At 39.4% G+C, this 11,318-nt stretch overlaps 1 protein-coding gene across 1 annotated transcript in view; it reads right to left on the bottom strand.

Moving 5' to 3' along the window:
• Positions 1-11,052, bottom strand: part of LOC102481077 (zinc finger protein 383-like) — a 35,294-nt gene extending 24,242 nt beyond the window's left edge. The window contains 2 exon segments of the mRNA XM_006161704.3: positions 9,513-9,577; positions 10,685-11,052. The gene's annotated coding sequence lies outside the window, so the exon portion shown is untranslated.
• Between the last annotated feature and the right edge of the window lie 266 nt (positions 11,053-11,318).

The raw sequence follows: 11,318 nt of genomic DNA on the forward strand, positions 1-11,318 counted from the left end.
ACAGAGAGAGACAGACAGAAAGTGAGAAATCACCCCCCAGGGGGGATGGCCACGTTGCAATCCCTTCTCCTCCATTCTCCTCTCGGGATCTTGGGCACACATGCACACACGCCCAGCGTGAGTTTAAGCCACCAGGTCCGGGACTCAAACCACAGCTGACTACATGGGAGTCCAGCGACATAGCCATTACACTAACTGCTGGTCCCAGAAAAGGCATTTTTTAAAGCATTTTTAAATTTATTATAGGGCATATATGCTTATGAGAGAGAGAGACAGAGAAAGAGAGAGTTAAAGGGAGAGAAAGTGAGAAAGCAAGCCACCAGATCTGGGACTCAAACCATGGTCACATGTGGGAGTCTAATGCCTTAACCACCACACCACCTGTTGGCCTGTAGAAAAGACTTTCTTTGAGAGAAAGGTAAATGTTATATCTTATGAGTGGATTGATCCTTTTAAAAAACAAAAACAAAAACCATTTTTTTAAGTTTTGCCATAGGGCACATGCACTCACTGGAGAGAGACAGAAAGAAGGAAAATGAGAAATCATCCCCCAGGAGACAATGGCCACACTGCAATCCCTTCTCCTCCACTTTCTTCCAGGGATTTTGGGCACACATGCACATGTGCCTGACATGATTTCCCCAGGTCTGAGACTCAAACCGTGGAGCTGGCCCTCTTGCAATAAAGTGCCTTGCTGGCTCTGACTTACCCTTTTATTATGTTCTATTCTTCCTATCCGTAGTAAAGCTTCTTATGCTAGTCTATTCTCATATGCTGCAGTTGGGAGTGTAAAACAATATACCTATTATGAAAAACTGTCCCTATCTATTAAAGCTGAATAGATGCATAGCCTATAACCCAGCAATTTCACTTAGGGATTACCCAAGAAAAATGTATTCATATGTGTACCAAAAGACCTAGAACTATGTGTGGCAACATAGATGAATCTCACATATTTATGCTACATAATATTATGTAATATATTTATATTATTACATAATACATTCTAACATTAAGAGAAGGAAGCAAAACATAAAGTAGTAGTATGTGATTCTATTGGGTAGTAAGGAAAGTCATGACGTATTTTTTCTATACAAAAATGTGTCAAGACTTTTCCAACGACTCAGTATTTATATAAAATGCAAAGGTAAAATTAATCTGTGGCGATTAAAAAACAACAGCTATCTTTGGGAGAGGTTGGAAAAGAGTAGATAGGACAAGAACTGAGCTTCTAGAATGTTAGTAATATTCTGTTTCATTATCAGATTTGAGCTCAGGTTAAATAAATATGCTTCTTTTTTTTTTTTTGGAGAGGTTTTTTTTTTTTTTTTTTTTTGCTATAGGGCGCGTGCGCTCGCCAGACAGACAGAGAGAGACATAGAGACAGAAAGCGAGAAATCCCCCCGGGGGGATGGTCACGCCGCAATCCCTTCTCCTCCATTCTCCTCTCGGGATCTTGGGCACACATGCACATGCGCCAGGCATGAGTTTTAAGCCACCGGGTCTGGGACACAAACTGCGGTCGACTATGTGGGAGTCCAGCAACATAGCCATTACACTAATTGCTGGTTCCCTGAATATGCTTCTTTTGTAAAATTCACCATGCTGAATAACCTGCAATTTTCAAAATGTATTTTATACTTTTAGATAAACTATGGTATCAGCAGATTAAAGGTTAGAATGGCAAATGACCAAGTGTTAGAAATATGGGATGCTTATGTTTATAAATTACTAGTAGGGGGTCCAGCAGGTGGCATGATAGTTAAGGCACTAAATTCCCACATTGCCAGCAGCAGTTCAAGTCCTGGACCCAGCAGCATGAAAATCACACCAGGCATGTGTGATATATATACATATATATATATCATGGCCCAGCAATTTCTTTATATACTTATACCTTAGGAAAGCATGCATACCATACATACATATGTAAAAATATTAGTACTTATAAAAACATTTTCAGAGCAGGCCAGCTGGTGGTGTGGTAGCGAGACAGTTAGATTTCACATGGCTGACAGCGTGGTTCTAGTTCTAGATTTGGTAGTTTTAAAAACACCTCCCACCCCATCTGGACACCTGTTTCAGTGAAGGGCTTTTCCATATGAGGGTCCACCTGTGGCTGGAGGGCTTAACAGCAGGGACCCATGGCTCATCCCCTCCCCTACTTGCCTTTGAACTCTCAGGTTTGTTGCTTGGGACTTTGAGATGATCTTGTGCTCCTCCCCCAGCATCTGGACACCTGTTACAGTGAAGGCACTTACCATATGCCAGGCCACCAATGGCTGGAGGACTTAACAGCTGGGACCCATGGCTCATCCTCTCCTCTCCTCGCCTCTGAACTATCAGGACTTTAGGGTTTTCTATAGTATGCGCACTGTGCGATCTCTTCTTTGTTCCTGAATTGAAGCTCAGTGACTCATTTTCAAGTACACCTGTTCTCTAGAAACAGGGAAGACTCTGGGTCACCCAGGACCAGTGACAACAGTGTAAGGTGCTGTGAGCAATGGTGAGGTAGAGCAGACAAGAGAATGCCAGCTGCCTATTCCTGCATGCCTTTGAACACTCAGAGATAACTTGAATAATTTAGAAAGGAGCGTATAGATCACCAGATGACTAGAAACCATTACATAGACACAAGAAATATGAGCAACCAACAAAATGTCTCCCCCCCAAGGGAAAACTCACTGCCCATAGACAACACAGTGGAACTTGTGAAAATGTCAGATAAACAGTTTAGAATATTTATAGTGACAAAACTAAATGAGATGCAAGAGAAAGGAGGCAACGAGCTCCAGGAGATGAGGAAATCCTTTCATGATTTGAAAGAAGAAATAGACACCATAAAAAAGAATCAAATGGAATTGTTAGAGATGAAGAATGTGATACAGGAAATCAAAACCTCCCTCAAAAGTATTAAAAGTAGGGGACCAGCAGTTAGCGTAATGGCTATGTCACTGGACTCCCATGTAGTCGACCACAGTTCAAGTCCCGGACCTGGTGGTTTAAACTCACACAGGGCGCATGTACGTCATGCCCAAGATCCCAAGAGGAGAATGGAGGAGAGGGATTGCGGCATAGCCATCCCCCTGGGGGGTGATTTCTCGCTTTCTGTCTCTGTCTCTCTCTGTCTGTCTGGCAAGCGCACGTGCCCTATAGCAAAAACCTTAAAAAAAAAAGTATTAAAAGTAGATTAGAGCATGCAGAAGATCAAATTTTTTGGGGGGGGAGTTTCTTGCTATAGGGTGCATGCGCTCGCTGGAAAGACAGAGACAGACAGAAAGCGAGAAATCACTCCCCAGGGGGGATGGCCACGCCACAATCCCACGCACACACACACACACCTGGCGTGAGTTTAAGTCACTGGGTCTGGGACTCAAACTATGGTTGACTACATGGGAGTCCAGCAGCATAGCCATTATGCTAACTGCTGGTCCCCAAAAGATCAAATCTTGAATGTAGAAGACAAAACCTCTGACCTAGAAAAAATTATCAAAAATACTGAGAAAACAATCAAGAAAAAGGATAACATACGAGAAATACTAGAAACCATCAAGTGCCCAAATATCTAGATAACCGGTATCCCAGAAGAGGAAGAAAACAATAAAGGCATTGTTAATTTATTCAATGAAATCCTGGAAGAAAAATTTCCAAACCTAGAGAGGCTTTCAAATATCCAGACCCAAGAAATACATAGGACCCCCAAATAGAATCAACCCAAGAAGATACTCTCCAAGGCACATCATATCCGGATTTGTCAAAACTATAGACAAAGACAAGATTCTAAAATTGGCAAGAAAGAAACATCTAATTACTTACAAAGGTTATTCCATCAGGCTAACATTGGACCTCTCCTCTGAAACAATACAGGTAAGGGAAGAATGGGGAAATATAGTCAAAATGTTAAATGAAAAACAATTTCAACTAAGAATACTTTACCTGGCAAGATTATCCTTCATATAGGAAAAAAAGATTAAAAAAAACATTCTCAGATAAACAAAACCTGAAAGAATTTACCATCTCCAGATCAGCTCTTCCAGAAGGTCTGAAGGGATTGCTATACCAGGAAAACTAAAAAGTCAGACAGACAGATATAGGAGAACAAAAAAACAACCAAGAAAATGACTCACTTAATGACAGAAATATTGATAATAACATTGAACAGTAATGAATTAAATTCTCCAATCAAAAGATAGACTGGTGGAATATATTAAAAACAAACAAACAAACAAACAAACAAACAAAACAGAAACCCTCTATCTGTTGCCTACAAGACATGCAACTTATGGATAAAGACATGTATAGACTAAAAGTGAAGGGCTGGGAAAAGATATTTCATGCAAACAGAAATAACAAAAGGGCTAGAGTTGCAATACTGATTTCAGACAAAATAGGCTTAAAGACAAAAACTGTAAGAAGAGACAAAGAAGTACATTATATAGTACTTAAAGGGCTAATTCATCAAGAAGACATAATGATTATAAATATCTATGCACCCAACTCAGGAGCACCTAAATACATGAACGGGAAACTACTAAAGGTAAAAGGAAAGATAGGTTGCAACACTATAATTGTTGGGAATCTCAACACTCCTTTATCTCCTTTAGACAGATTTTCTAGACAAAAAATAATCAGAGAAATACAGGATCTAAATAATAGTAAATCAAATGAGCTTGACAAACATCTATAGAACTTTCCACCCTAAGACCACAAACTATACATTGTTCTCACCCTCTGCATGGAACCTTTTCAAAGACTGACCACATGATAGGACACGAATCAAGCCTTTGAATCTGTAGCATCTCCAGCATCTTCTCTGACCATGATGGAATTAAACTTTACATTAATTTCAAGAAAAATGCTAGGAAATACACAAACACATATGAACTAAACAACCTACTTCTAAATGACTTCTTAACTGCAGAAGAAATTAACTCTGAAATAAAAAATTTATGAAAACAAATGATAATGAGTACATGAGTTCCATAATCTATGGGACACCACAAAAGCAGTTGTAAGAGGGAAATTCATAGCAATTATTGCACATAAGAAAAAGATGAAAAGCAGCCAAATAGACAACCTAACATCATGCCTCAGGGAATTGGAAAACAACAACAACAACAACCAAAAAAAAAAAAAAAATGCCAGGAGAAAAAAAATAATAAAGATTTGAGCAGAAATAAGTGACATTGAAAATAAACTATACAGTAAATAAATGAAAGCAAAAGCTGGTTGTTTGAAAAGATTAAAGAGATCAACACACCATTAGCTAGACTGATAAAGAAGAAAGAAAGAAACCAGATAAATCAAATATACAATGAAATAGGCAACATTACAACAGATAGAAATACAAAACATCATTAGAGAATACTATGAGTGACTATATGCCAACAAACAAGAGAACATGGAGGAAATGAACAAATTTCTGGATGAATCTACCAAGATTGACTCAGGAGGATGAAGAAAACCTGAATAGACCCATAACAACCCATGAGATTGAATCAATAATAAATTGAATCAGTAATAAATAACCTCCTAACAAAGAAAAGCCCAGGTCCTGATGGCTTCACTTCTAAATTCTACAAAACTTTTAAGGAAGATTTAACCCCCATTCTAGTCAAATTATTTCTAAAGATCCAAAAGGAAGGCAACCTCCCAAATTCATTTTATGAAGCATCCATCATCCTCATTCCCAAAACAGATAAAGACACGACAAAAAAAAGGAAAACTACAGACCAATATTTCTGATGAATATAGATGCAAGACTTCTCAACAAGATATTTGCAAATTGTATTCGACAACATATAAAAAATATTATTCATTATGACCAGGGAGGCTTTATTCCAAGAATGCAAGGGTGGTTCAACACACATAAGACCATAAATATAATACCCCATATTAACAGAAAGAAAGATAAAAAACCATATGATCATTTCAACTGATGCAGAGAAAACATCCCTTCACAATTAAGACTCTCAGCAAGATTGGTATAGAAGGCTCATTTCTCAACACAATAAAAGTCATATACGAAAAACCTATAGATAACATTATACTGGATGGGGAAAAGCTAAAAAGCTTTTACACTAAAAACTGGTACCAGACAAGGCTTCCTACTTTCACCACTTCTTTTCAATATGGTGCTAGAAGTCTTAGCCAATGCAATCAGAAAAGAGAATCACATAAAAGGCATTCAGACAGGCAAAGAAGAGTCGAAAATATCTTTGCAGATGACATGATGGTATACTTAGAAGATCCAAAGGTTTCCATGAGAAAACGTCTCAAAGTAATAAATGAATGTAGTGATGCATCAGGATACAAAATCAACATCCAAAAATCTATAGCATTTCTATATACGAACAAGTTGAACAAAATAGATCTGAAGAAAGGAATCCCTTTTACCATAGCCACAAAATGTATAAGATACCTAGGAATAAACCTAAGAAAGTCAAAGACCTTTACAAAGAAAACTATAAAAATCTTTAAAAAGATATTGAAAATGACACCAAAAAATGGAAAAAAAAATCCCATCTGCACAGCAAAGGGCACAGTAATTAGCATGAATTGACAACCCTCAGAATGGGAGAAAATTTTTGTAAACTATGCTACACATTAGGGACTGATAACTAGAATACACAGGGAACTCAAACAGCCTACCCAAGAAAAAAAATATTAACCCAATTAAAAGATGGACACATTAGGGACTGATAACTAGAATACACAGGGAACTCAAACAGCCTACCCAAGAAAAAAAATATTAACCCAATTAAAAGATGGGGAAATGAGTTGAACAAAAATCTAAAGAAAACATATGAACAGCCAAAAAGCATATGAGGAAATGCTCAACATCCCTCATCATAAGGGAGATGCAGATTAAACCCCTTCTATTAAAATGGCAAAGATTAAAAATACAAAAAGTGTTAAGTGTTGGCCAGGCTGTGGTGAAAGGGGAACTCTCCTATACTATCGAGGGGAATTTAAATTGGTCTAGCCACTGTGGAAAACATGGAGGTTCCTCAAAGACCTTTGAAAAGAAATACCATTTGACCCAGCAATCTTACTTCTGGGTATCTACCCAAAGGACAGGAGAATGCTCAGTTGGAAAAGTGCTTGGACATCTGTGTTTATTGTGGCATTATTCACGATTGCTAAGACATGAAACCAACCTAGTGTCCACGAACAGATGAATGAATTGAAAAAATGTGGCACATATACACTATAGAATATTACTCAGCCATAAAAAATAAGACCCTGGCGTTTGATAGAAAGTGGATGAATATGTAAGATTTACTGCTGAGTGAAGCAAGCTAAGTTATGAAAAAGGAGACACTGTATAAAGAGTATAGAGAAAGAGAGCAGGAGAAAAAAGAGAGAAGTATGACATTTGTGGGACACAGAAATGGTTTATTACCTGTTGATGATAACATATAGTATTGTTGATGATACAGTCTAGTATTCTCAACTAGACTGGTCTGAGAAATATGAAAAACAAAAGAAAAGCTAAAAAAAAAAAGAAAAAGAAAAACACACTAGGCACATGTGCATTCATGCCCAAAATCCTGAAAGGAGAATGGAAGAGAAGGGGATGCAGCATGCCCATACCACCTGGGGAGCACTTCCTTTCATTCTCTGGCAAGCGCAAGAAGCCTATAGCAAACTAACACACACACACACACACACATATATAGATAGATATGTATTTTTTTCCCACAGAGCAGGTCTTTCATAGGACCCCAAAATTGGAAACAATGTTCAACTCTAGTTATCTATAACAAGAATGACCCTAAACAAATATAATTTAAGTATCACTATATAAGAAAAGCGAGACTCAATATCATACAACATGATTTCATTTATATAAAGTTAGATAGGCAAAACTAAACTATATTGTTTTGGGATAAGCAGTTATGTGGTAAAAGTAATTTTTTTAAAAAGCCAAGAGGAGTCAATTTTAGAGAGATTCCTTCACATGTGCTATCAAAAGTATGCATGTATTTTACCTACAAGGTTCACTATACTAACAGCTCCACCAAGATTCCTGAATTCCCAATTGCACCTAAAATTGCACTGGAACTGCTGATGGTTGCGAACTTCCTAGATTGCTGCATAAAATAAATTATAATAAACTGTTAACTTTTTTCAGTATTTAATACCTGTAGTTCAGTCAGTAATTTTTTTCATATTTAGCATGTTTTCTGTTTGCAGTTGAAATATAAAAGTTTATTGAAAGCAGATTACCTTCTGTTTCTTTGCACAGCAATCAGAGTTGAATTTGTTTGCTACATCAAGGACATTTTCACAAACTGAGAAATAAACAAGTATGCCAATTCATATAAAAAAAAAAAAAAAAAAGCCAACAGGAGAGCCAGCAGGTGGTATGGTGGTTAAGGCACTGGACTCCCACATGACTGACTGCAGTTTAAGTCCTGGACCTGGAAGCTTGCTATCTCATTTTTCCTCTGTCCATTTTCTCTGTCTCTCTCTGGTGAGTGCACATGCCCCAAAGCAAATGATAAAGTAATAATAATTATAATAATAAAATTAAATTAAAAATTCTTTTATTAAAAAAAAGCCAACAAGAAAATAATAATCACCAAAGTCAGAATGGGGTTACCAATAGAGGTAAGGTTACTCGGAAGAAGAATGAAAATGCATGTCTAGAGTGATGATGCAAGAATTTGTTATACAGAGCCTCTCATTATTACTGCTTCTTAAGCTAATTGTATGTTAAGCATTATATGTTTGCGTGTGTGTGTATGTATGTGTATGTAAAATATGCAGGAGTTAAAGTAAACCAAATTATGTACAGAAAAGCCATATATGATTCTTAGTGAAAACATAAGCTACTAAGTAGTAAATGCTTTAAGATTTCAATCTTAAAAGAATGTATAGTAAGACCAGCAGATGGCATAATGGTTATATTGCTGGGCCACATGTAGTGGATTATGGTTCGAGTCCTGGATCTGGTGGCTTAAAACTAACATGAAGTTTATGTGCATGTTTGCCCAAAATCGCAAGAGAATAGAGAAGGGATTGCAGCATGAGAATCTCTCTGGAGGGTGATTTCTTGCTTTCTGTCTCTGTCTCTCTCTGTCTCTCTGATGAGCCCATATGCCCTATAACCAAAAATCTCTCAAAGAAAGAAAAAAGGAAAGAATGTATAGTATATATGCATAGGAAAGTTACTAAAGAGAAATAGATCACAATACTGACAGTGGTGGTATCTGGGTAGTAGAAATTCACTCTTGTTCTTTATAACATGTATATTCGAAATTCTTTAAAATAATCATGTTTTGTGTGTGTTTAAAAAGAAGCAAAAGGCACACTGGCGAAAATAAGCTGTATTCTAAATTAACATGTGAACAGTACGTAGAAGGAGAATATTGGAATCTGTGTGTCTAAACCTGGGCTTCTCATCATTTTCTTGAATAGAAGTTTGTGAAAACCAGGTCATTTGATGAACCTATATTAAGTAAAAACCATTCCAGAAGAGAATAGGAATGAAAATCTCAGCACACCTGGTATTTGGCTTGGTCAACAGCCATTCCTCTTTCTTCTGGGCACTTTTCTGAGAAGAAAGGAGCTGAAGAAGGAGAAAAGAATCATAAGATGCCTTTCTTGTGGTTCAACTGACCAGATCAGATGTCACTCTAGACCCATATCTACTACTCATGGAGAAGAAGGACTGAAAATTAGAGGAGCCTACATGGTCTTGGGCATTCTGGGGTCAAAACTGGGGTCAAAACTGTACAAAACCAGAATCTGTCCTGACCCCACAGGGGTCTCTTCAGTTAGAGAGCTGGAATAACAAGGGGAATCACAGACACCCCACACTCACACCCAATGCTGCAATAACTAACCTACCATGGGAACCCATATAACCCTCACTGGTACATCTCAACCAAACAATAGTACTACATACACAACTCACACAGTCATAGGCCCACATTCACCCTGAGAACAGACAGCCACACCTCCACGTTTACAAATCCCTCAAACACAACATGACACAAAACTACAATGCTACAGTCACCACACCACACTTACCACAGAGCCACACAGTTACAGTTCCTCTATTAAGCATTACACAGTTATACAATCACACACTCAAAATAACATAGTGGCCACTAGGATACATATATTGACATTCTGGCACAATTACATGCACCTCCCAACTGCATGCACAATACTCTGCAAAGTTACATATTTGCACTCCCACAGCCTCAAATGGTCACAAACAAGCACCCTATACACTTTTTGCTACTAACACTCACACAAACACAATTACACATACACATCCCCTCAGAGTAACACACGGTCACTGCCTCAGAATTAGATTCTTCACACACACACACACACACACACACACGCAATGTTACACAGTTATTTGATCAGACACATAATCCCACCAAGGGGTCATGAACCTACATACATAGTTGTATATAGTTACAATCACACACCTACAACGAAGATACAGTTACACTTATACGCACATACCCACGCACGGTTACAGTCACAATGACACACCCACCAAAGGGACATACACGCACACAGCGTCGCAGAAGTCACTTAAGGTCACGATCACACTGGGAAACCCAGACCTCGCGCCCAGTCCCTTGGCCGGACCCACTCACAAGGTCCCACACCCCAGTCCTGCCGGGTCAGCTCCTTCAGACCCGCACAGACGCACCTGAGGAGCCGAGCGAAGCCCCCACACCCTAGGCCGCTCGCCGCGCACTTCCACCTTCCCGGGAGCCGAGGGTCCCGCGGGCAAACCCAGGGGCTGCCCTTTTTTTCCCGGGGCCTCTGGGAAGTGTAGTCCGGGGTCGCAGCGCGAGGAAGATGGCGGCGGCCTCCCGCGTTCCTGCCAGCGCCTCGCCTGGGCTCGCCGACACCCCTGCTCCTACTCGGAACCGCCGGCCCGAGTCTCGGAGAACCCCCAGGTCCTAAGGGAAACTCCCACCACACCGGCCCCACACGCTGGAGACGAGCTTCCTCCATGGTAGCGGCCGACACCAAGGAGCGAGCTATCTGTTCCCCGAGAAACCGGAGAGGTCCCCAGGTTCTGGCCGGAAGTTGACTAGGGCCGCAAGAATTTCTGGGAAATGTAGTCTAGAACCGAAGAGCGTGAGGTGCGGGGATGAGTGGAGGAAGGTTGTCTTGGATAACTTTCTTCTCTGAACCTGATCTCAGCTGAAGAGCTCACCGCGCTGTGGAATCTTCTAGAAACCCACGAACTCTGACATTGTTCAGGGCTGACTCACTCCCTATTTTTGTCTTCATAGTGGCTCCACCACACTTCGTGTGTGATTTTATTTCTTTTA

This window comes from Tupaia chinensis, unplaced genomic scaffold (assembly GCF_000334495.1).
Source record: "Tupaia chinensis unplaced genomic scaffold, TupChi_1.0 Scaffold138910_1, whole genome shotgun sequence".
In the NCBI taxonomy this organism is placed as follows: domain Eukaryota; kingdom Metazoa; phylum Chordata; class Mammalia; order Scandentia; family Tupaiidae; genus Tupaia; species Tupaia belangeri.